Below are 26,232 nucleotides of genomic sequence, written 5' to 3' on the forward strand. Positions count from 1 at the left end.
ATAGGGTACAATTTACATGTTGCTATTTGTCTTCTCGGAGGTTGGTGGTAAAAATTTACTCCATTTCGGTTAAAAAGAAGACAAAATCAGTGCTCGTGTTAGTCTGTGGTTTCCAAAGCCTGAACATGAATTCTGAGACATTTTATTAACTTGCAGTTCATTTGAGGATCGGACGGATCAAGCCCTTGTATGATAGCTGCTCTACATATCCTTAATCCTTTATCGATAAGGGTTTTTTTAGTAGAGTGACACTTGCTGTGTAAAGTTTGGGGCATATACGGATTAGGTGAATGAAGTCCTCTTTTTTACTGCCACAACGTCTGCATGCTGTAAACCCTGTGTGCATCCAATTTGGCTGATCCACTGTTGACTGTATCTTTCCGAGGTGGAGTGCCATCACTTGTTTTTTTAGATGTACCGAAAATGTGAAATTTAAGGAAGGTGCTGGTTTGAGGGTCTTGTGATTTGTGATCACCATTGAGGCATGTGATCTGTGCCTAAAGCTGTTTTTATCGAGTAGCAAGGAGTGACATTTTGCAGCCCTATATATGACTTATTTGAAGGTTGTAAAGGGTAGATTATTGTTCCATAGCTCAATAGAGCATGTGGTTGTTAGTGCTTTGTGACAATATTGGTTGTATGCTGCTTTTCTGTCATTATCAACTGCTGTTCAAAGAGCCTTACTGAGTTGGCAGTGTGCTTAATTTAGTTGCAATCAATACCAATACTTTAGGGTATACATTCTTCCTAATGTTTCATTCATAAGTCCGAATTCCATTCGAATCTGCGCCGGTGATGCTGTCTGAGGTAGCTGAAAGACCTTTTTGTTGGTTGAAGCTAGCACGTTGTTCAAAAGTGCAAAATCTTTGCTGTGTAAGGCAGTGCTAGCATAAGATATCGTTGGTAGCATATTTGCCACTATTATGGAGAGTATTGGTTTGTAAGACGGACCCTCCAGTTTTATTGCCAGTGTTCCAAATACAAAAGCAAATGTACTAGTTCTCTCATATAGGGGCATATTTATAAGCCCCTATCGCCATCACAGCGTAACTTTCAGTGACGTTGTGATGGAGATAGTGGCTTCACCTCATTTACAGGGTAGCATTAAGCCACTTAACATGGCTTAACGCTGCCTTGCAAATAAGGCCCCCTTTCACGCTAAGTTTAGCATGAAAGGGGAGGGCAATGGGTGTTCCACAGCAACACCCATTGATTTTGACGCTGCCCCCTCTTTACAAGGGCAGGGTAAACAGTATGCTGTGCCAAAATTAAGACCAGGGAAAACCTGGTCTTAAACAGATAAAAATGAGGAGACATGCTTTATTTCTCCTTGCTTTTGCTGTTTCCATGTGTGCTGCCTTGTGCAGCACACATAGAAACAGCAAATTGCCTATAATTCTTTATGTGCAGAAAGAGCCCCCTTCCTGCATACAAACAATCATTTGAAAAAAATGATGTTTTGCAACTTGTATGTGTCCTGCATTAAGCAACACTCATAGAAGTTATGAAACAGCATTTCAAGATTGTGTATGTGCAAGAAGGAGGACCTTCCTGCACATAAAAAATGTTCCCCTCAACAAAGGCACCCTTGCACTATTGTGCAAGGGTGCCTGCATTGGGGCTAGGCAGCTAACGTTAGCGCTAGAGCAGGGGGAAATACAAGGCTGCACCAAATTGTAGTAAATATAGTTCAGCCCTGCATTTCTTAACGAAATGCTTCACCACTTTACTGTAAATATGACCCCTATTTTTTCTGCTCTTGATGATTTAGTAAATTGTCGATGTAAGCCCCCAGGGTTTCCTCATCCTCTGAGAGTTCAGCACCACAAAACACCTTTTCAGCTAGGTTGCGGATAAGTACGAGTCCAACACCATGTTTTTTATTCCTGGGTATTGGGCTTCCCCAATCACTGACCACCATCTTTATCAAATGAATAAGACTCTGGTCTGTGATAGAAACGTCATAACTGTTTCTGAAGAGACACTCTGACTAACTAAAAGAACTGCAATGGCATGTGAATAGGTGATTGCGACCCATGCCAATGTTAATGAACATAAACTGCAGTCCCGGGCTAGAAGCCTATGCCACTGCATTAGGGACACCACCTCCCAACAGTTCCATCAGCTTAACAAATCCTAGTGATCCACCCTGAGAACAATGGGTCTGATTTAGATCTTGAGGGATGGGTTATTTCGTCACAACTGTGACAGATATTCCATGCCCCAAAATATAAATCCCATTATATACTATGGGATTTATATTTCAGCGAACGGGATATCCATCACCGCTTTGATTGTGTTACCCGCTCAATAAGATCTAAATCAGATCCAATCTCTCTACTGCTTCCTGCTCACAATCATCACTAGCACAAATTACTGCAGTTCATGCAAATATTGCCAAATCACTGAGCAGTTCAAGTGTGCATTGTTGGTTACAGAAGCCCATGGCAGAAGTCACCACATTGCTATAGGCATGTCGAAATTCTCCCTTTGTGTATGCAAGTCAGAAGGGCATTTATGTCTGCTTGTTATCTGCTTGAAAACTAATTTCATTGCCATGAGCTCATTGATCCAATCCCTCTTTTTTTCTCTTGAACCATCAATGCCTTCCTCCAGTATTGCCTTTTACTTCTTGACTCTTATAAGAAATTGCACCATCTGCCTTTATACAAAAAAAATACCATGTTACCTGATTGTCTTACATCACCATTATTGAGTTTCCCTTTTCCGACCTCAGAATCCCACTCTATATATCCCCTGATCTCCCTCTTTCTATGTCCATGGTTTCCTCTCTTGATCGTTTGACCTTTTCCTTTATCTTAGCACACCACTGCCCACTGTCTTAATGTGTTGCCATGTTGCCTTACTCATGAAGTCTTGTTTGATCAGTGCATATTTCTGTTCACCTTTTCCTTTGTTACATCACTATATGTGCTTATATCTTAACTGTAAGAAATTGGGTCAGTGGTTGATGGGTGTGACACCACAATTCTTCTCATGGTGAAGTCTTGGGCAAATCCTAAATTAACCTGTGCAATACCCTTGGGTAGCTTGGCACAGTGTAGTCAGGCTCAACTCAGAGGCAATTTGTAAAGTATTTGTGCAACACTTCAAACAGTAACACAATGAAAACACATTATGAAAGGATCCCACAACAGATTTAGAAACATGGAGTAATTTCTAATAAATAAAACAATAGCAAATCCACAAAAACCCAATTAGTAGAACCGGAGATATTCAATTTGAAAGATTTTAGCAAAAATAGCGCCAACTGTAGATATCTGGTCGCACTGGACCAGGACAGAGTCACAAGTTCAGGCCAACCGCGATGGAGTGTGGGCAGTCTACATGGACCCTGTTAGATCCGCAGAACAGTGTACCTCTTATCTAGGTCTGGCCTGGAGTTACACAAAAACAATCTGCGAAATTCTGCGGAATTCCTCGAATGGGCAGAATCAGGCACATTGTGCTGCCTGTGCTATAATTTAGTGCTAGGAGCACATTCTGTGGTGAAAATTCAGAGTGAATGGGTGCAGGTTCTCTAATCGATTTTGGTACCACTCAAGTAGATTTTCAACTCGAGTAGTAGCTTCCTAACTGCAAACTGTCGTACACAACACATTGGGGTAACCTCATCGAGTGCCCTTCTAGCGACTCAAAATTGCACTAGGGAATACCAAATCTTGCTCACCAACTTACTTTTTTCTGAGCTCCACGCAAGATAAAACTCTGCCATGTGGCAGTTGGTGGCATTTGGCAAGAGCTTCGCAATATAAGCTTAACACAGAGTGGCCAAAATTCTGCCACCTCCCCTAGTTACGCAACCCTCAGCGGTCGGCGTCCAACTTCTTAGAGGGACAAGTGGCGTTCAGCCACACGAGATCGAGCAATAACATAGCAGAGCAGAGCAGAATATATCGTCCCACATCAATCCTGGTTTACAGAGCATTGTGAGGATCTGCTCGAAGATGTGTTGCACAGCCGCAGCAATGCGTCTGTTATGAGATGCATTGAGGCTATAGTGCAAGGTTCTGGGCTTGTGATGCAAAATCCGCCATAGTGGATGCATCGTACAGTCGGGCAATGTATCAGGTCTGTGGACTTGCAATGAGGATTTCATTGCCGAGACTTCCATCAACGAGGGATGTGAGGGCCTGCACTGAGGATGCATTGCACAGTAGTGATTCTGATGCGGTGCTAGATCTTGGATGCAATTCATGTCTTTGAAAGAGTTCTGATCCATGCAGCGGAGAATATGCACCAGTTCTGCTGGATCCACACAGGCAGGTAGAGCAGCTTAAGGCACTTCCAAGAGTCCAACATTGAGGAGGCATCAATTGGCCTGGTAGACTCACTGATCGAAGAGTGCAGGTGCAAGATTGCTTGGACTGTATTGGGTTCCCGAGGCTTGAGATCTGTAAGCTATACAACTAGCCCTTGGAATCACTCTAGGTTCAAAAGATGAAGGTCCAGTCCTTCTCACACAGGCAATGGGCCAGCAGGTCAGCACAGCAAAACTGCAGCTAAACAAGGCAGTGTTCCATCAGTGCAGCAATCCAGCAGAGGGCAATCCTTAAGCAGCACAGCAGTCCTTCTTCCTGGCAGAGTATCCACAGGTACAGAAGTGTACTGAAGAGTTGGTGTCTGAGGTCCAGTATTTATACCCAGTTGTGCCTTTGTAGTGAGGAGAAGTTTTTATAGGCATGCCTTTGAAATGCACAGGTGCCTAGGCCTTCCTTGCCTTGGCTCTACACAAACTTCAGGGGGTATGCATCCATTTGTGTGAAATGAAATGAAATGAAATGAAAGGTGATTTTATAGAGCGTGAACTGCCACTCCTAACGGAGTCTCCTGGCGATATAAACAACAACAGATCAGGAGGGTAACATAAACCTAAATTAGCTTTAGGCAGCAAGAATCTGATAGTCGGAATATCCACGTCTTCAACGGTTTTCTAAACTGACCCTCCTGTTCGATAGCTCTGAGCTCCTTAGGCATACTGTTCCAGGCTTTTGCTCCCAACACAGTGACTGATCTTCCACCTCTGGTGGCTAATTTAAAAGCTGGAACCCTGAGCCAATTTGCAGTGGTGGACCTTAGTGTCCTTACTGTGGTATGAGGCCTGAATCTTGCTGAAAGATATCCTGGGCCCAGATGACGATGGGCTCTAAAAGTTGTCAATAAGAGTTTGAACAAAACTCTTTTGTGGACCGGGAGCCAGTGAAGGGCCATCAATGCAGCCGAGGTCGCTGCGTGCTAGACCACCTGTAATCTCATCAGGATAGTTTTATTAATTCCTGCAAGGAGACTATTGCAGTAGTCCTGCCTTGATAATATAAGGGCCACAGCTACTGTCTTCTTGGATGCCAGAGGCATCAAATTAAAACACTTTCTCAAAGTTTTTATAAGCCTAAAGCAGGTCCCGGTCAATTTTAGAACATGGGGCTTGAATGAGAGGGCAGAGTCAAACCACATGTCTAAATTCTTAGCCACTTTCACTGTTGATGGCGGCACTGTGGTGTTGTCTGGCCACCAATTCTTTGGATGAAAAGGATTATCTTTACCAATTGGTAAGATTTCTGTCTTATTGGTTTTGCAACAGAGGTGATTTTCCCTCATCCATTGCAATAAAGCTGTCAGGTAGATTTTAAAGTTTCCCTCTGCATTGGTTGTAGTCTTATCAAAATGGAGAGGATCAATTGGGTATCATCAGCGTACAACGTAATTTCGATCCCATAATTAGAGATCAGTGAGACAAGAGGGGCCATTTATATGTTGAACAGCAGAGGACTTAAAGAAGACCCCTGCGGCACCCCTGTAGTAATGACTTGTACTGATGACAGAAACTGTCCCAGCGAGATCGATTGTGTCCTATTTGTCAAAAAGGATGTGATCCATGTCAATGCATGATCTGATATACCACACAATCTCAATCTGGCTATCAGGATTTTGTGTGAGATGGAATCAAACGCTGCTGACAAGTCTAAAAGAATCAAGACTGCTCTCTTGCCCTCATCCAGAATAAATGAAATAGTATCTGATATTTCGAGGAGCGCCAACTCAGTTGAATATTTTGGTCGAAAACCGGATTGACGGGGATGAAGAACCTGTACTGACTCTAGGTAATTAGAGAGCTCCTTATACACAATTTTCTCTGTGATTTTACCCAAAATGGGTAACAAGGATATGGGCCTATAATTTGCAAGATTTGAGGAGTCAATATTCGTCTTCTTCTTCAAGGGTTTTACTATGGCGAATTTCCATTTGTCTGGCACTGTCCCCGTAGCTAGTGAGGAGTTCACAATATCATTAATCACCGGATTAACGGTGTCGATGATATGATGTAAAAGCATCGGAGGACAAGCATCCAGAGGAGATCCCAATTTACAAGCCAAGATCACCTGCTTAGTCTGGGAGAGAGTAGCAGGCTTGGAGGCCAGAACTACCATCACTATTTGTAGACCCCTGTGCCCCAAAGGGTTCCAAATGGTCTTGGGTCACAAAGTTCTTTTGTATGGCCTTAATCTTTTCATCAAAATAGATTGCGATGTCTTCACATAACTTTTGGGAGGGAGGAATTTCTACGTGTACCCCCTAGGGATCAGTGAATGATTTTACAATTGTAAAAATCTCTTTTTGATTATTTTTTGCCATAGTTATTTGATTATGGAAATATGACTTTTTTGCTGATTTGATAGCTGCGTGATATCTTTTTCAATTTTTTAAAAAAATCAGACAATTAGATTCTTCATAACCCCTTCTCCATCTGCGTTCCAACTGTTTGGATTGCAGGTTAAGTCCTTCTAATTCTTTCGAGAACCAGGGGTCCTTATGGGGTTTCCTTTTACTTAATCCAACTGGGTGACCAGATGGAGGCAATTCCTCCCCTATCGATGACATCCACTCATGGAACCGACGAGTGTCCTTTCCAGGAGCCCCTGTGAGAGTTGGAACCTTGTCGTGCTCCACTGTTTGCAACGAGTTATTTGTAGGCGCTGACATTCCTTCCTAGGGGGCCCTACCACTGTCTTCCTTTCTCTATGATCCTTAACAGGGATCAGAATATTTAATGGGATAAAACTGTGGTCAGACCAGATCTGTGGGGATAGCTTTCCAAACTGGAGTGTACTAAGGCAGGACACAGCCTATTCAAGTGTAAGCAAGGCTCCACCCTTCCATCCTGCCAGTATTGCCCACCCTGACGCACCTAAGCTTTCAATTGTGTGGGACTGTCTAGGACGAATACACAAAGCTCTACTGTCAGCTAGACCCAGTCATGTGACCTAGAGAGAGGCTACACATGCTAAATGGCTATGGCAGGAAAATGTACACGTTCTAAAAGTGGCATTTTCAAAATTGTAACTTAAAATTCGAATCCACCATAAGTTAGGAAATGTCATTACAAGATCCCAACCATAAACTGGTTAACATTAAAACAACAGTGTCTCACTCTTAAATTACCTCTCTGACTGCCTGTGTACTGAGTAACACTGACAGTTAATGGAGACCAACAGATCACCCATTGGACAGCGATTGCAGAATCACATAATAAACCATAAATTATCTTATTTTCATATTGTCAGATGTTTGAACAGTTGCTAGGAATATTGTTTAAAAACCTATAAAGTAGTGATATATATGTTAGAACTGCTCATCTACAGTTTCCTCCTTCTTATATTTCAGATTGAGACATGTTCTGCAATTGTGGATTACCATAATAAAGTTTGTTTGTACAAAGCTGAACATGCTGTCACAAACCATGTCCTTTCACAATAATCAGTGTAATGCATTTTGCAGTAAATTATCTTGGATTTAACTCACTGTGACATGGAAGTGTTCGCTAAACTAGAATAGAGAACTTGCAGCAATGACATCCTCCGATGCACATCTGAAAGGCGCAATTGAACGCGTTGACAATCTAGGCAGATATAGGCTGTGGTTGCTAGGGCATACAGCTATTTTCCTTCTGTTGTGATAGGACAGAAAATCTGACTAACAATCTAAGCTTTGAAAGATACATTATTTTTGACCTGACGAGCAAGTGGTGTCATATGATGCAGCTGCATGTGTATTTCAAACATCTCTTCCGTACAGGAACACAAGCATTCTAGAAATGTTCGGCTCTTGACTGAAAATATAGCAGCATTTGTGACCAATTTAAAGTAAATTGCAGAAAATAGTGTACACGCAGAAGCATAACAACAAAATAACATATACCAAAGGCACATCACAAGAAACAGTAAAAACAGAACTCAACACATATGCAGTACAGCACACCAAAATCACATTCCAATAATGCTGCTGTTGATGTCCAATTATTTAATTAAAAGAGGGTCGATTTGCTAGATAGAGACTGTTAGAACCTGGGGTAGCCTGGCCTAGGGCAAGACATGCATTTCAGAGGCACAAGTGTGAAGGTTGCAAACCACCCAATAGTAAAGCCACGCAATAACACACTGAAAAGATAACGCTACACCAAAATGTGGAAAAATAAGCACTGCTTTATAAAAATATAGCTCTACTCTTTGGTTTAGAAATGCAGTTTAGTATTTTACAGCTTGCTTTGTGAATAGTTGATATTACTTTCCAGATTACCAAATCAATACATTACTTGCATCAACAGTACAATTTCAATATATATTCAGCTTCAGTAGGAATCACAATTTCATTACTTTACAGTTCAATAAAGAGGGGGAAGCAGAACAGTTGCCCACTGAAGACTTCCTCTTTAACTTCCTCCACGAATACCCCTCTGCTTCATACACTTTACAGTAAAGAGGGTACAACTCCTGAGCAATTGACTAGAGCAGGGAAGATCAATAACCTCAGTTACGCTGGGGACACCCAGGCAAGATCAAAACGAGGTAGGTTTCCCCCAGGTAGTCAATCCCAAAGATAAAACACTGAAGAATGGCTGGGATCACTCCTCCAACACCTTTCTATTAGGCTCTTCAGGTTCCTGTCGACCTAAAACCCTTGTTGATAAGCTGTGAGGGTTCTGGAAATCCCCTCTGGTATCAGAGACTCTATCTGACTGAAGAGGCTCCCTGTCCTCTGATTTCCCACACCCCCACTCTCCTTACTTTGTTGAGGGTCCCCTTGTCGCGCTGCACAGGAAAGCTGGGAGTAGGGGGGCACAAGGAGCAAAGGGAGGGCTTCTGTGGGACAGCTCGCCTTCCCCGCCGATTCCCTCCGTCCAGCCTCGTTCCCTTAACACAGCGCTGGGCGAGGGGCTCCTGAAACAGAAAGATACGAGGGCGCTTCTCGCCTCCTCTGTTGACGAAAGGCTTCTCCGCCTCCCGCCGGGTCTTTACCACAGGGTCCGCCGGCCTCCCACTGAGCCTGCGCGTCTTCTAGACGCTTTCCGTTTTGTATCCCAGGCCGCCTGTAAACCGAGGCGACTCGCCTCAGAGACACGCACTCTTCTCTCGGCCACGCCTCCCGCAGGCCTCGCCTCCTTGGATCCGCTTCCACAACCCCAGAGCTAGGCAGCGCGGGTGCGAGGGACAAGTGTTCCCGCTTGGCGCCGCGCTGTCACCGCTCCTATGCCGCAGTCTCTCAGCTCACCTGGCTCCACAGGAAGCACTCTCCAGAGCGGAACGCTCACTCCCCCAGATCACCAAGGCTCGGCAGTCACTCGTCTCCCCCTCAGAGCTTCGAGGGAAACACAGGGCACAACACCGGGCTTGAAGCTGCTTCCTCCACAACGCTGGTAGGTGAAGCACTGCCAGAAGGAGATTAGGGAAGTCTCCCAGCAAGAGCGTCCCGACAGGGATCAATGGGGCCAAGGTTTAGAAGGGGCTTCCACCACAAGTAGATCGATCTCTTCAGCAGAAGAAGGTGGTTGGGAGGGATTGGTCAGGGGTAGAAGGGGGAACGTCTCCCTGTAGTGGCTGTCTGTCACAAGGACAAACTAACTGCTCCCAGTGCGTCCTCCTCCTTTCACCACTGCCTCACTCCTCCACTCTCTGGTCAACACAAAATGGCTTCTCAACCCCTGCCCTTTTATAGACAACCCCCACAGAGTCCAGTAGGGTCCAGAAGGTTCTGGAAGGCCTAAGGTTATCCTATGGGGCTGTCTAAGATGTGGCAGTTGGAAACAGTTAAGGCCCTCCATTTTGTGAATTACAGCAGTTTCCTGACAGAACAGGCCTCTGGGCCCGAGGTGAAAAACTATGAGGGACAAAAGAACACCTATCCCCTTGGCCAACACCTTTAAAAACTAGTGGACACAAAAATTATTAAGAGTATGAGGGGCAAAAAGGGGACAAAAAAAAATAATAAATTGGAGGGACTACGTCAAAAGCCAGACAGGTCTAACACGCGTCCCCCCCAGCTGAAAGTGGGGAGAACTACCCAACCCCTTGGGAGTCCTCATCACTAAGGCGGAAATACCTGGAGAGACCGTCTGCATTGGCGTGGTCCACTCCAGGCCAATGTTCCACCCGGAAGTCCATTCCCTGTAGGGAGATGGACCACCTCAACAGCTTGGGATTTTCCACCTTCATTTTCATCAGCCAACGAAGGGGTCGGTGGTTAGTCTGAACCAGGAAGTGCGAGCCAAAGAGGTATGGCCGCAGCTTCTTCAGAGCCCACACCACCGCAAAAGCTTCCCTCTCAATTGCACTCCACTTCTGTTCCCGGGGAAGCAGTCTCCTGGATAAGAAGACTACAGGCTGATCCAGGCCCTCTTCATTCAGTTGCGATAACACTGCCCCAATGCCATGTTCTGATGCATCTGTTTGGACAATGAACTCCTTGGAGAAGTCTGGGGCCTTCAGGACCGGTGCCGCACACATCGCCTGCTTCAATTTCTTGAAAGCTTGCTGACAAGCTCCCGTCCAAACTACCCGTCGAGGTTGTTTCTTTGAGGTGAGCTCTGTGAGGGGCGCTACAATAGTGCCATACCCCTTCACAAAGCGACGGTAGTAGCCTGTGAGGCCCAGGAAAGCTCGGACCTCAGTCTGTGTCTTGGGGGGTTCCCAGGCCATGATTGCCTCAATCTTCGCCTGCAGGGGCTGCACAGTCCCCCTACCCACCAAGTGTCCAAGGTACACAACCGACCCCTGCCCAATCTGGCATTTGCTGGCCTTGATTGTCAATCCAGCTTGTTTCAGGGCCTGGAGAACTGCTTGCAAATGCTGCAAATGGTCCTCCCAACTGCTACTGAAGACAGCAATGTCATCCAAGTAAGCAGCAGAGAAACTCTCCAATCCAGAGAGGACCTGGTTCACTAGCCGCTGAAATGTGGCAGGGGCGTTCTTGAGCCCAAAGGGCATCACACAGAACTGGAAGTGTCCCTCAGGCGTGGAGAAGGCTGACCTTTCCCTTGCTCCATCTGTCAAGGAGATCTGCAAGTACCCTGAAGTGAGGTCAAAGGTACTTAGATATTGGGCAGCTCCTAGCCGGTCAATTAATTCATCCGCCCTAGGGATCGGATGAGCATCAGTCTTTGTCACTGAATTCAGTCCTCGGTAATCCACACAGAACCTCAGTTCGGGTGTGGTGCCTGGTGGTGCGGCTTTTGGCACTAGCACCACCGGACTGGACCAAGGGCTGTTAGAAGGTTCAATAACTCCCAGCTCTAGCATCTTGGCAACCTCTCCATGGATGCTAGCCTTCACCTTGTCGGACAGCCGGTAGGTCTTCGACTTCACTGGTGGGCTGTCCCCTGTGTCCACGTCATGGGTACACAGGTGAGTCCTTCCCGGGACAAGGGAGAACAACGTAGAGTACTGCTCCAGGATCTGGCGGCAGTCCTCCCGTTGCTCAGGAGTTAGAGTGGGAGAGAGAATCACTCCCTCCACTGACCCATCCTTCTCTTGAGACGAGAATAGATCTGGGAGAGGCTCGCTTTCCGCTTCCTCTTCCCCGTCAGTCACCATCATTAACATGACTTCGGGCCTCTCATGGTGGGGTTTGAGACGGTTGGCATGCAGCACTCGTAGGGGCTGTCGAGGGGTCTTAAGGTCCACCAGGTATGTGGCCTTACCCTTCTTCTCCAACACTTCAAAGGGGCCTGTCCAGCGATCCTGGAGGGCACTAAGCTCTCCAGGCTCCATCACCCACACTTTCTGGCCAGGCTCCAATTCCACCTGGTGAGCATTGTGGTTATACCACTCTTTCATCACTGCCTGGCTGGCCTCCATGTTGTCAGAAGCCTGCTTCCACAACTTCGCCATTTGGCTCCTGAAGGCCAGCATGTAGCTCACCACATCCTGGGGGGGTTTCCTGGGAGACTTCTCCCAACCATCCTTCACCAGGCTGAGAGGACCGCGTACAGGGTGCCCATACAGAAGCTCAAAGGGGCTGAAGCCCACTCCCTTCTGTGGCACTTCCCTGTAAGAAAAGAGCAAACAGGGTAGGAGAACGTCCCATTTCCTCCGCAGGCTTTCGGGCAGACTTCTGATCATGCCCTTCAAGGTCTTATTAAACCTCTCAACCAGTCCATTTGACTGGGGGTGATAAGGAGTGGTGAACCGGTAGGTCACTCCACACTCCTTCCACATTGCCCGCATGTACGCTGACATGAAGTTGGTCCCCTTGTCAGACACAACTTCCTTGGGGAATCCCACTCGGGTAAAGATCCCCATTAGGGCTCTAGCCACCACAGGTGCAGTGACTGTCCTCAGAGGAATTGCCTCTGGGTACCGTGTGGCATGATCCACCAGGACCAGGATGAACCTGTGACCAGCTGTGGTTGGTGGATCTAAAGGCCCTACAATGTCGATGCCCACCCTCTCAAAGGGTGTGCTAACGACTGGAAGTGGTTCCAGGGGAGCCTTTAGCTTCACCCCTGTTTTCCCACTGGCCTGGCAGGATACACATGTCCGACAGTAAGTGTTGGACGCCACCTTCATCTGAGGCCAGTAAAAGTGGAGGACAAGCCGTGCAAAGGTCTTGTCCTGGCCTAAGTGTCCTGCCAGGGGTATCGCATGAGCCAATTCCAAAAGAAAGGCTCGGTATTGTTGCGGGACTACCAAGGCCCTTGATGAACCAGGCAAGGGTACCTTGGGTTCACTGTAGAGGAGTCCATCCTCCCAGTAAATATGGTAGTGTCCCGTAACATCACCTGCTGCTTGGGCTTCAGCCTGTCGCCTCAGTCCCTCAAGGGTGGGGCACTCCCTCTGCCCCTTACAGAATTCCTCTCTGGTAGGACCTCCCTCCACATGCCACTCGGCAGGGATGGGTAAATCCTCCAGAGAGTCTACTTCCCCCTCCACGGACTCCTGGTCCACCACCGCAGGTGGCCGATCTGTCTCATGGGGTGTGGAAGCCGGAGCAGGCTCTTCCTGTCTCCGAGTCTGTCCCTTTTTAGCAGCGGGTTGGGCCATTGTTCCAGGCTCCAACCCAGGCGAACTCCCTCTCCGGGCAGTCGCAGACCGTGTGCTTACACAGGCCCAGTCAGGTGTACCCAGCATCGCAGAATGCGTCCGGTATTCCACCTCTCTCCAAGTGTTGTGCTCCATGTCATTCCCCAACAGACAATCAACTGGCACGGCAGGGCTTACGGCAACTCGAAGTAAACCTGCAACCCCCTCCCACTCAAAGGGAACCTCAGCCACTGGATAGTGGCCCATTCTGCCGTCAGCCATCGCGGCGGGGTGGAGTACATTAGGAACAACCTGCTCTGGAGACACCAGTTGACTTCTCACCATAGTCATACTGGCTCCTGTATCTCTCAGAGCCTCCCCTCTCTGGCCATTGATGGTGACCCATTGCCCATACTTTGTAGTATTTGGGGGCACCTGGATCTTTGGAACCATCTCCCGCTCTCCCAGGGACACTAAGGTGACACCCGCCCACTCACCCCCCTTATCTAAGGGCAACTCCTCCCCGAGCGCTACACTAGCTACTCCCGGTGACTTTCCTCCGGTGGGAGGGGGTGGTCTCTTTGGGCATCTGACATCTCCCTTATAATGTCCAACACCACCACATTCAAAACAGTGGAGAACCCTTGGCTGCTGGCTTTGGCCAGGATTAGGGTTTCTGGGCGGGTTTGCCTTAGGGGTGAAACCTGCTCCCTTACCTTGGAAATTATTTTGGGGACCTTTGGAGAACTCCTTCTTTTTATCTCCCCCCTCCTTCTTCTGGGGGGCGCCCTGTCCGGCTTTTTGAGAATCCCCTCCAGTCCCCTTTGAGGACACCCGGGTACTCGCCCAAGTGTCCGCCTCCTCTGCAAGCTTCCGGGGATTGGTCAGCTTGCTGTCCACCAGGTGTTGGCGCAGCTCGGGAAAACATTTTTCGAGGAGGTGTTCTTTCAAAAATAGATTGTACAGCCCCTCATAATCTTTCACCTCGCTGCCCTTGACCCAACCCTCCAAAGCTTTCTTGGCGTAGTCTAAGAAGTCTACCCAATTCTGGGTACTCAGTTTGTGACTTCCCCTGAATTTCTGTCTGTAACTTTCAGGGGTAAGTCCAAACTTCTTCACCAGTGCCACCTTCATTGTAGGGTAGTGGGTTTGCTCATCCTGCTCCAGAGCCAACAAGGTGTCTCTGCCAGCAGGTGGCATGTATTTATACAGCCCACCCCCCCAGTGAGTTTCTAAGATCCCGTGAGCCCTTAAAGAAACCTCGTATGCGGCTAACCATTTGGCAATGTCATCGCCTGTGGTGTAACTGGCAATGACATCCTTGGGTAGATAGGGTCTGGGTTCCCTGGTATTCATCTTATTTTCGCTGCCACCATTATCTGGATTAGGAGACCTTCGTATTAAGGCTTGTAGGTCTAGCTCCTTTATGGTTCGTTCATGGGCTAACCTCCTGTCCTCCCTTTCCATATCCATCCTAGCTAATTCCAACTTCATTCTCCTCTCCTCCCTCCTATCTTCTAGCTCGGATTCAGTTAAACCCCTCTCTGAGACGCTGCTGCCCGCCCTCGAAGGTGTCCTGGGACCTGTCAGCAGATTCCCCCTTCCAGCTTGGTTCAACATTGCAATCTCAAGGACAGTGTCCCCGTCACTCTCTTCGGTATCTGGTTCTTCCACTAAATGAGCTTCCACCCATGCCCTTATGCTTGTCAGCAACTCGCCTTTCTTGGCACCTTTGTTAAAGAATACCCCTTGTTGCTGACACCATTCTTTGAGTTGGGTCACAGTATAGGATTCTAGCTCTTTAAAATTCAATTCCATCTTTATTATGGAATAAAATAAACACTCAGGAGAGAACCAAGAAGTGTGACCTGAGGTTAACCTCCACCCACCACCAGAAATAAATTTGGAAAAAACAAAATTCAAATTAGGAGGGCCGCAAGGAGAAAACTCCTGTTGTAGGTCAGTGTATTGCGTTGAATTACTAATGAGTAGCTGCAACCAAGTCAGAAACCCACCGCTAGGCACCAATCTGTTAGAACCTGGGGTAGCCTGGCCTAGGGCAAGACATGCATTTCAGAGGCACAAGTGTGAAGGTTGCAAACCACCCAATAGTAAAGCCACGCAATAACACACTGAAAAGATAACGCTACACCAAAATGTGGAAAAAGAAGCACTGCTTTATAAAAATATAGCTCTACTCTTTGGTTTAGAAATGCAGTTTAGTATTTTACAGCTTGCTTTGCGAATAGTTGATATTACTTTCCAGATTACCAAATCAATACATTACTTGCATCAACAGTACAATTTCAATATATATTCAGCTTCAGTAGGAATCACAATTTCATTACTTTACAGTTCAATAAAGAGGGGGAAGTAGAACAGTTGCCCACTGAAGACTTCCTCTTTAACTTCCTCCACGAATACCCCTCTGCTTCATACACTTTACAGTAAAGAGGGTACAACTCCTGAGCAATTGACTAGAGCAGGGAAGATCAATAACCTCAGTTACGCTGGGGACACCCAGGCAAGATCAAAACGAGGTAGGTTTCCCCCAGGTAGTCAATCCCAAAGATAGCACACTGAAGAATGGCTGGGATCACTCCTCCAACACCTTTCTATTAGGCTCTTCAGGTTCCTGTCGACCTAAAACCCTTGTTGATAAGCTGTGAGGGTTCTGGAAATCCCCTCTGGTATCAGAGACTCTATCTGACTGAAGAGGCTCCCTGTCCTCTGATTTCCCACACCCCCACTCTCCTTACTTTGTTGAGGGTCCCCTTGTCGCGCTGCACAGGAAAGCTGGGAGTAGGGGGGCACAAGGAGCAAAGGGAGGGCTTCTGTGGGACAGCTCGCCTTCCCCGCCGATTCCCTCCGTCCAGCCTCGTTCCCTTAACACAGCGCTGGGCGAGGGGCTCCTGAAACAGAAAGATACGAGGGCGCTTCTCGCCTCCTCCGTTGACGAAAGGCTTCTCCGCCTCCCGCCGGGTCTTTACCACAGGGTCCGCCGGCCTCCCACTGAGCCTGCGCGTCTTCTAGACGCTTTCCGTTTTGTATCCCAGGCCGCCTGTAAACCGAGGCGACTCGCCTCAGAGACACGCACTCTTCTCTCGGCCACGCCTCCCGCAGGCCTCGCCTCCTTGGATCCGCTTCCACAACCACAGAGCTAGGCAGCGCGGGTGCGAGGGACAAGTGTTCCCGCTTGGCGCCGCGCTGTCACCGCTCCTATGCCGCAGTCTCTCAGCTCACCTGGCTCCACAGGAAGCACTCTCCAGAGCGGAACGCTCACTCCCCCAGATCACCAAGGCTCGGCAGTCACTCGTTTCCCCCTCAGAGCTTCGAGGGAAACACAGGGCACAACACCGGGCTTGAAGCTGCTTCCTCCACAACGCTGGTAGGTGAAGCACTGCCAGAAGGAGATTAGGGAAGTCTCCCAGCAAGAGCGTCCCGACAGGGATCAATGGGGCCAAGGTTTAGAAGGGGCTTCCACCACAAGTAGATCGATCTCTTCAGCAGAAGAAGGTGGTTGGGAGGGATTGGTCAGGGGTAGAAGGGGGAACGTCTCCCTGTAGTGGCTGTCTGTCACAAGGACAAACTAACTGCTCCCAGTGCGTCCTCCTCCTTTCACCACTGCCTCACTCCTCCACTCTCTGGTCAACACAAAATGGCTTCTCAACCCCTGCCCTTTTATAGACAACCCCCACAGAGTCCAGTAGGGTCCAGAAGGTTCTGGAAGGCCTAAGGTTATCCTATGGGGCTGTCTAAGATGTGGCAGTTGGAAACAGTTAAGGCCCTCCATTTTGTGAATTACAGCAGTTTCCTGACAGAACAGGCCTCTGGGCCCGAGGTGAAAAACTATGAGGGACAAAAGAACACCTATCCCCTTGGCCAACACCTTTAAAAACTAGTGGACACAAAAATTATTAAGAGTATGAGGGGCAAAAAGGGGACAAAATAAATAATAAATTGGAGGGACTACGTCAAAAGCCAGACAGGTCTAACAGAGACTATTTGAGTCTTCATAAGACTTAGTTTCAGGCTAATACAAGTGTGCAAGGCAGGATACGAGGTTAAAACCTCTTGGGCTTATTCAAAAATATGATCATTACAGAAAGAAAAAAATAATTAGTTAGTCAGTTGTGAATTAGCATAAACAGAATAATCAAAGAATAATTCTGTAGAAAGACTAACACATGGGCTGTCTCTGAAGAAAATCCAAAGAAAGACTAAATAGAAATTAGTAAACAGACTGACATAGAGTCTCCTCTATAAGCAAATTCAAAAATCGAATTATAATTAAACTAGACAGACTGGCCTGGACTCTGTTCCAAAGAAGGCCCTGAAAGAATACCCAGAAAGAATTGTTAGGAACAGTTTTTTCGAAAATGAAGCAGCTTTTGTAATGTTTCAGGGCACGGAAGGCTCACATTTCTTAGAATATTAAGACGTAACAGGGTTGGACTAGCAGTGTTGCAATCATATAAGCCATTCAATATAGTGGTAAGTGAGATACTTCTAGAGACACCTACTTCCCAATGTATTTTATTGGTTAGGTTATGCATTACTGGTTAAAGAAACAAATCGACATTTTACCTAACAAATCAATACAATGACTTGCTTGGCTAATGAATGACATACAAAGGACATTTGCAGGCAAGTTTGGAAAGTTGCTAAATAAATGCCATCCTAAGCATTGCCTCCTTAATAGAATGTGAATATTACATTGTATGCATATACAGACACCACAGTTAAGGATTCATTTTTAATGACTTTCCTGTAATAGAAAAACACACAAGCACACAAATAGAGAGACAAGCTCACTCACATAAAATAAACATGCATTGTTATTATGAAAATATAAATAACTGTTAATGCAATTTGATCTCACCTAAACAACACACAAAGAGGCAGAAAAAATAGAACACATTAACAGTGCAACAAAAGGCGACACAAGCAATATAAATAAACATTCTTGCCACACATCATCACATCAAGAATTCTGGGGCATATTATCAAGACAGGCGATAAAATTATCTGCCGCTAAAACAGCGATAACGGGCGGATTAATATGCTCTATGGAATTCCAATTGAAGCCCATGTTAAATGTGAAGGACATCTAACATGGGCTTCAATTGAAATTCCATAGAGCATATGATCGAGCCCAATTATCGCCGTTTTAACGGCAGTTTTCTGCCGCTAAAGAGGCGATAATTTTATCGCCTGTCTTGATAATATGCCCCTCTGTTTTCCTAATACAGTCGTCAAAATTGTTTGGAGCCAGTACTGTCTTAATTATACATCAATAACATGAATTAGCACCATTCAAATATGTTTTGTGATCGAACCCCATTGTTCTAAGTCATCCAAAATGAAAATAACCTTTTGAAATGTGATGCATTTTTTCCCACGGACAGACTTTACATTTCAAAAGCATATCAGTGGAATAGGTGAAAAAAAAGTGACCAATTTTGTCCACAAATAATAAAATCCAGAGAACATAGCAACCAAGCGATTTCTGCATACCACAGGGACCATGGCATGTACTCTGTCTTACATAATAAAATTCTGTTCAATATGAATTTCTCAAGATAAGAAGCTCATTTAACAGCAAAGGTAATATGACCTTTATCAGCAACCTGAAAGAATGTATCCTTTTGCAAAAAACACATCATGTACAGAAAGATCTGTCCCAGGAGATTTCTATAATGTGTAAATGTTATTTGTTTCTGTCATCACATTTTTGTTGCAATTGTTTTAGAACTGGGGGTCCTCTAGCCAGATTGTGCAACCACCCTACCCACACAGACACTCTCCATGGGTGTTCATTACCTCCTCATCCATCTTCCTGGATGCAGTCCTTATGCATGAAATACTTCTCTTTTCTGGCAGAACCAGTTCCCTAACTGTTTGAAATGGGATTTTTTGGCTGGCTAGGGCGTGAGCCAAAGCCAGGCAGAAACCACCACTCTAGTCAGGATAAGGGAGTTAAACTCCTAAAATAACCCCTGCTCACCCCTTGGCAGCTTGGCATGAGCAGTCAGGCTTTTCTTAGAGGCAATGTGTAAAGCATTTGCACATAACCAACAGTAATACAATGTAAGCATTACAAAAGGATACCACAGCAGTTTAGAAAAATATCTAATATTTTTATATACTTAAGACAAGACCAAAATCGATAAGAATCCACCATACAGTACTTAAGAATCCACAGTTATCAAAATACGCTTTAAAACAGTTCCTTGATGTCGATAGTTCCATCCGGGGCTATCAGGCCATCGTAAGCAAACAAATCCAAACAGTTCTGTCTGACCGCAGCATCTTGGGCCAGCTACAGTGTTGGGAAGCCCACAAACAGTACCTTTTAGAAATGTAGGGCGGCGGTGACCTCTCATTGAGCTTCTGAAAACACGGCGTCTGCAGGCGTCGATTCCGGAGGTCGGTGCAGGAGTTGTCGGGACCATCAAAGTCACACTCATTGCAGGTCGATCTCCTCTCTGTTGGAGTCAGGAGCGCTGGCGTCCGCAGGCGTCGTGTGCTGCGGTGCGAAGTGCAGCGGGGCGGCGTGTGGTGCCCTCAGGTCGCAGTCGAGCAGTGGCTCGGGGGTGGCATCAGATGGCGTCATCGGTGAGGCCAGGGTCGCGATGCGAGATGAAGAAGGTGCTCGTCACTGTGCTGGCAGGTCACGGTGCAAGCAGCGGCGTTGTCGTTGCTGAAGCGCTGTCGTTGGCTGATGCACTGGAGTCGATGGCGCTGTCGTCGGTAGGCCAAGGCTACGGTGCGGGATGAGGGCGGTGCGTCGTATAACTTTACGAGCAGGGCCTCGAACCACGGTGCAAGCAACGGTGTCGATTTTGGCATAGAGCAGCGGCGGCGGGCAGACCAAGGTGTTGTCGTGAGTCAAGGCGGTGCGGCGTGCGGTGCAGTGCCCACAGGTCGCGGTGCGAGCAGTGGCTCGGTGGCAGCGTCAGCAGCCGGCAACGGTGAGACCAGGGTCATGGTGCGGCGTTCCCAAGGCGTCGTCGTGAAGTGAGGCTGTGTGAAGTGTGGTGCCCACAGATCCCAGTGCGAGCAGCGGCTTGGTGGCAGCATCAGCAGGCATCGTCGGTTAGACCAGGGTTGTGGTGCAGCATTGTCCTCTGCGGTGCCTTCAGGACACAGAGTCGGCAGCGGCGTCGTAGACGTCGTCAGCTTGCTTTTCTTCTGTTGCAGCACAAAACACACAGTCCCCAGTGCTGAGGGCAGAAGAGCTTGAAGTCTTTGTTGTTCCTGAGACTTCTTTAGCATGGGGCAAGCTCTACCTCAAGCCCTTGGAGAAACTCACAAAGCAGATTGTAGAAAGTTCAGTCCAGTCCTTTCACAGCCCAAGACAGAAGCAGTCACACTGCAGGCCAACACAGCAAAGCACACCGCAAAGTGGTAGGTCCTCCTCACAGCTTCTCCAGCTCTTCTTCTCGTCAGTCTTCTTGATCCAAAAGAATTCTAAAGTTCGGGGGCCTGGGCCACAATATTTATATCCCAAAGTCCTTTGATCTCTTAGGCAGAGAGTGGCTGTGCCCAGCCAGAACTAGTTCTGCCTTCTCTGCTGTGATATCCTGGCAGGAGGTGGAGACGGCATTGGCAGAGGCAGACCAGGCCCTTTGAGGTGCAAGGAAATCTCCTATCCCCTTCCCACATTGCAGCCCAGGTCTAGTCATCCCTTTGCTGACCTACCTAGACTATCTGGATCCATTCCTGCTCCCCACCCTTCTGTCATCCAAACCCCAGACAGGCAATCTACATTCCAGCAGAGGCACCCGGGATGACTGAGCAGGAAAATACCTACTTTCTAAAAGTGGTATTTTCAAACACCAAATGTAAAAATCACCTTCACTAAAAGATGCATTTTTATATTCTGAATTCTATTGGGAACAGGTAGCCTTGAAATAGTGAAAAACGAAATGGGCTGTAATTCACTATCAAGACATGCCACACACACCAGAGTATGTCCTACCATTCACATACACCGCACCCTGCCGACAGGAGTACCTCAGGCCTACCTTAGGGGTGACTAACGTGTAGAAAAGGGAAGGTTTAGGGCCTGGCAAGTTGGTGCACTTGCAAAGTCAACACAACAAACTGCACGCAGATTCTGCAATGGCAGGTCTGAGTTACCTTTTTAGGGCTACTCACGTGGTTGGCACAATCAGTGCTGCAGGCCCACTAGTAGCATATGATTTACAGGCCCTGGCACACTCAATGGACTTAACTAGGGACTAACAAGTAAATCAAATACCCAATCATGGAAACACCAATCCATAACACAATTTACACAGAGAGCATATGCACTTTAGCACTGATTAGCAGTGGTAAAATGCCCAGAGTCCTAAAACCAACACAAACAAGTCAGAAAAAAATAGGAGGAAGAAGCAAAAGGTTTGGAGATGACCCTGCAAAAAGGGCCATTTCCAACAGTAGCTGAAACAAAAGGTTCCCCCAAGATGGCCCCTGTTTCCCAGGAGTCATCACAAAGGAGAGGAATCACTTCCTGTTTCTTTCTTTCTGGAATGGACCCTATGCTGAAGCTTCTTTTTTGATATTGGTAAGTAATCCTCTTTATTTCTGTATTCGAAGTATATAACTAATGTTGGATTGACATTATCGGCATTCCTTTTGTTACATTGTTATTCCCTTTGCTCAGCTTTTGCAAGCAGGTATTATGTTTTCGATGCTCAAATTTCAGGCTGGAGTGTTGTGGCTCCCCACCCGCAGAGTCATGCTTTAGTGGACAGGGATGACGGGAACTGCATGCTCCAGCGCACATTGGTGTTTGGAGTCCCTGGCCTGGGTTGCATAAATCAAGTTGGCAGGTGCTCTCACATTAGTGGAAAGAGGTGGGACCAACCTGCTTTTCCTAGATTTCTGTTAAGACATTATCCAGTTGACAAGTTTGCAGAGGAATTTCCTTCTGTTGTCAAAGTGGATAATCTAATGGTTGGCATGTCCACTCAAGGAAATGTGGTTTCCGAGGACACTTTTCCTCCTGAAGCGGTGGATAGGAAGGAGGATCGAGCTGTAATGCGGTGTTAATCTGTTGTAAATTTGTCAGTGTGTGCTAATACTTACAGGACTTATATTGTGCAGTACTTGCTCAAAGACATTCAGGCGTTAGCAGATCGTATGTCTGAGGTTTATGATTGTTTGAATGTTCTGGCACTGATGGAATAGCCAGTACATTTTTGATCTGACCTGTCCTTTGAAAATAAGTGTGCATCAGCAGCTATTTCAGGAGCAAGTGTTGCGGCTCATAGACATTTGAGGATGCATTATAGGGAAGCTGACACAGCTCAAAAATCTATTTTAATGAAACTGAGCTTTGAGGGTCGCAAGCTGTTTGGGCAACAGCTTGAAGAAATGGTCAGAAGGTATATGGAAAACAAGAAATTGATGGCGCCAGCAAGACCCTTTCAAAGGGGTAGAGGTTTTGCATTTAAAATGGATTTTCAATACAGCTCAGCGAGGGATTAATCTCAGTCTTTTGGTGGTAAGGTTGGCAGCCGGGGCACCCTGGATCCAGACAAATTCCAGTTCATGTCTTACTCCTCAGCTGCCAACCTCTAGCCTACCAAGCCATGACTGCCTGCGTGCCTCTCCAGTAGGCGAACACGTTCTGGACTTTTGAGGATAAGGGCAGAAGGAAGTTTTGGATGCCTGAGCATTGCAAATAGTGTCCGAGGGGTATCATTTGGTTTTCAGGGATCCCAGTTTGTTCTTCAGCAAGACTCCTGTTTCACAGGATCCAGTCCATTGCCTTGCCTTTAGAAATGCGATCCAGTGACTGCTGGACAAAGGAGCAGTTGTTCAAGATCCCTAAATGGAAAACAGGCGGGGATTTTACTCCATTCTCATCTATTGCAGAAGGAATTGCGGGATAACCACCCTGTGTTGGATTTAAAGGCATTACATTGTTTCCTGGTCACAAGAACTTTAAAAATGGTAATCCTACAGGCTATCTTTCCCCTGTTGAAAAAGGTCCAGGTCCTTGCATCTTTGGACATGCTGGACCCATATTTGCACATCCTTGTCTGTCATCTTCATCAACAATTCCTAAGTATTTCAGTGTATGGCTGCCTTTACCAGTTTCGATCTCCCTGCTTCGGTTTGTTTTTGGCTTGCAGACTTTTCACCAAAAATCTGGCTCCACTGGTGGGTATTTTGAACTCTTCCAGTTTTCAGTTGTTTCCTTACCTGGCGGATTGGTTAATTGCCACTTCTTCTCTTTCTAAGGCTTACGAAGACATCGAGGAGATGTGTGTCCTTTTGAGCAATCATGGATTTCTGCGCAACACTGCAAAGTCCCACCTTCAACCACATGTCTCTGCAGTTTAATGGGGCCCTCTTCTGGATGGACTTGGGGCAGGTTTTTATGGCTATGGCATGAAGGGACAAACCTTTAAACCCTCCCGTCTACTCGCGTGAACCTGTGGTTGCGGTGTCAGTGAGAAATGGTGTCCAGTTTTGTTCTGGTCCCCTGGAACCGTATGCATCTCAATCCCATTTTACGTCATATTCTCCATCACTGAAATTCAGTGTCTCAGGATTTTAAAGCACAAGTTCTATTTACTCGCTGATATGTTGCTATAGCACTATTGATGGCCAAATGTTGTATTGCATGCAGATGGGGCAGAGGGAGAGCTCTGAAATTTAAGGAGCGGCTTACTGACTTAATATATTGTCAGAAGCAAATGAATAACTATGCAGAATTACTCCCCCTGACATCTCGACCTGAGGACATTTGAGATCCTTTGAATGGCTACATCATGACTCATCCATTGGACACACCTGTAGTAAATGGAGAAATATAGTGGTTACAACCGTATTACTTCACGGTGTTTAAAGTGCGACTGTACTGTGTACTCCAGGCTACTCATTAGCCTCCGCCTTACCAATTTACCAACTATGTTGTACGCTGACTTTGCTCTGATAATCGGCTGTAGTTTTTAGCTATGTTGTAGACTACAGGTGACAAAGTGGATAACAATCAGTACTATTGCGCCGATTGATTTTAAGAATCCACACTGTGTACCCTGTAGGAATTGTACTTATTGCTACTTACCACTGTGGCATTCATCACTCCCCTAGCCCCGGTCCACCGCAAGCGCTAGGCTTGTTTGTGTGGAGGGCGCAGGGAGGCACCTTCTTCCGTCCGGCACTGATTGGCCGAGCGCGCAGAGGCGGAGCTGATCAACAGCCCGTCCTGTACATAAGCCCATCGAACTCTTCACTCCCCCTGATGACAATCGCATGCACAAATGTATATGGTGAAGCGCTCCTGAATTTGTATTTACAATGGTTGTGTGAATGTGTTTAACGATTTGCACTGCCTATTGCTGAAGTATTTCCTGCACTTTAAACCTGCGCACACTAAACGATTCTATGTTTAGGTAGCGCGAGTAAAATTGTTTTTAATTTCACTGCGCCGATTGATTTTAAGAATCCGCACTGTGTACCCTGTAGGAATTGTACTTATTGCTACTTACCACTGTGGCATTCATCACTCCCCTAGCCCCGGTCCACCGCAAGCGCTAAGCTTGTTTGTGTGGAGGGCGCAGGGAGGCACCTTCTTCCGGCCGGCACTGATTGGCCGAGCGCGCAGAGGCGGAGCTGATCAACAGCCCGTCCTGTACATAAGCCTGATGCCTACTATGACGCGCAGCGAGTATGCGCTGCGACCGCGCCACAGCCGCGCCAAAGACAAGCCTAAGACCTGCCCGTCTGGGCCCGTCCCAGCCAGTACGGGGCATGGGGCACAGACCTATACTCCACCTATGCGGGAATACACAGGTATGAGTTCCGGTTTTTTGATGAGCCTGCGCCCGGAACTACATAAAACCTGTACTATTCTATCTCCTATACAAAAAGTAACCAATACTTGTTATAATTGTAAATTTACTCTCTCTAATTACCAGCCTTACCCTGATCCTCATATGTGCGATCAAACGCCAAAAAAGCCACCTAAAAAATTGACCCACAACTTCTCATTCTACAGTATTAACTGTAGATCCTTACCGCAGCACAAATTAGATATTTTCAATCTCCTATTGGATAATAATCCTAGTGCCGTATTTATAACTGAAACCTGGCTGCACGAAAGCTCGGGTCCTGATATAGCGACCGCCCTTCCCCCTAACTATGCCATAGTTAGAAGGGACCGTGAGGGTCAAGTGGGCGGGGGTATCGCTATCATATTTAACAGAGAGCTCTCATGCACTCTGGAACCCACCAACATCCCTGATTGTGAAGCGGCGTTTTTTAAAATCACTCTCAACCCCAATTTTACGGCCTCTGGCATTCTTATATATAGACCTCCCGGGAATGCCAGCATATGGGCCGCAAATCTGGCTAACTACATCACTCCTTTTTATCTCTCTTCGAAAAACTTTTCTCTTCTGGGTGATTTGAATCTGCATTTCGACGACCCCAATAGCCTAGCATGCACAAACCTTCTAGACGATCTAGCAGCACTGAACCTAACGTTACTGAATTCCGGGCCTACCCATAGGGCAGGTCACCTGCTGGATCCCATCTTCTCCAACATTCCTGAAATAAATTGGGTTAACACAATACCAATATGCTGGTCAGACCATTATCTTATCCACTTTTGCCTAAATCTGCCAATTCTTCACAAATGAAAAAACACCTGGCCGATATCCACTATGAGAAACTGGAAGTTGCTTGATGCCGACAAACTCAACAAAACCTTAGCTAATGATCTTCCGGCCCCCGGCTCGGACATCGAAAGTATTGCTTCGGCCACACACTCATGGCTCTAAAATGCCGTCGATACCTGTCTCCCCCTCTCTCGAATTAAAGCAAATTCCCATCGTCCACCAGCCCCCTGGTTTACTGAGTCACTGAAGACTGAAAAATCCAAATGTAAAACCCTCGA

The sequence above is a fragment of the Lissotriton helveticus genome, chromosome 5_1 (genome assembly GCF_964261635.1).
Source record: "Lissotriton helveticus chromosome 5_1, aLisHel1.1, whole genome shotgun sequence".
Lineage (NCBI taxonomy): Eukaryota > Metazoa > Chordata > Amphibia > Caudata > Salamandridae > Lissotriton > Lissotriton helveticus.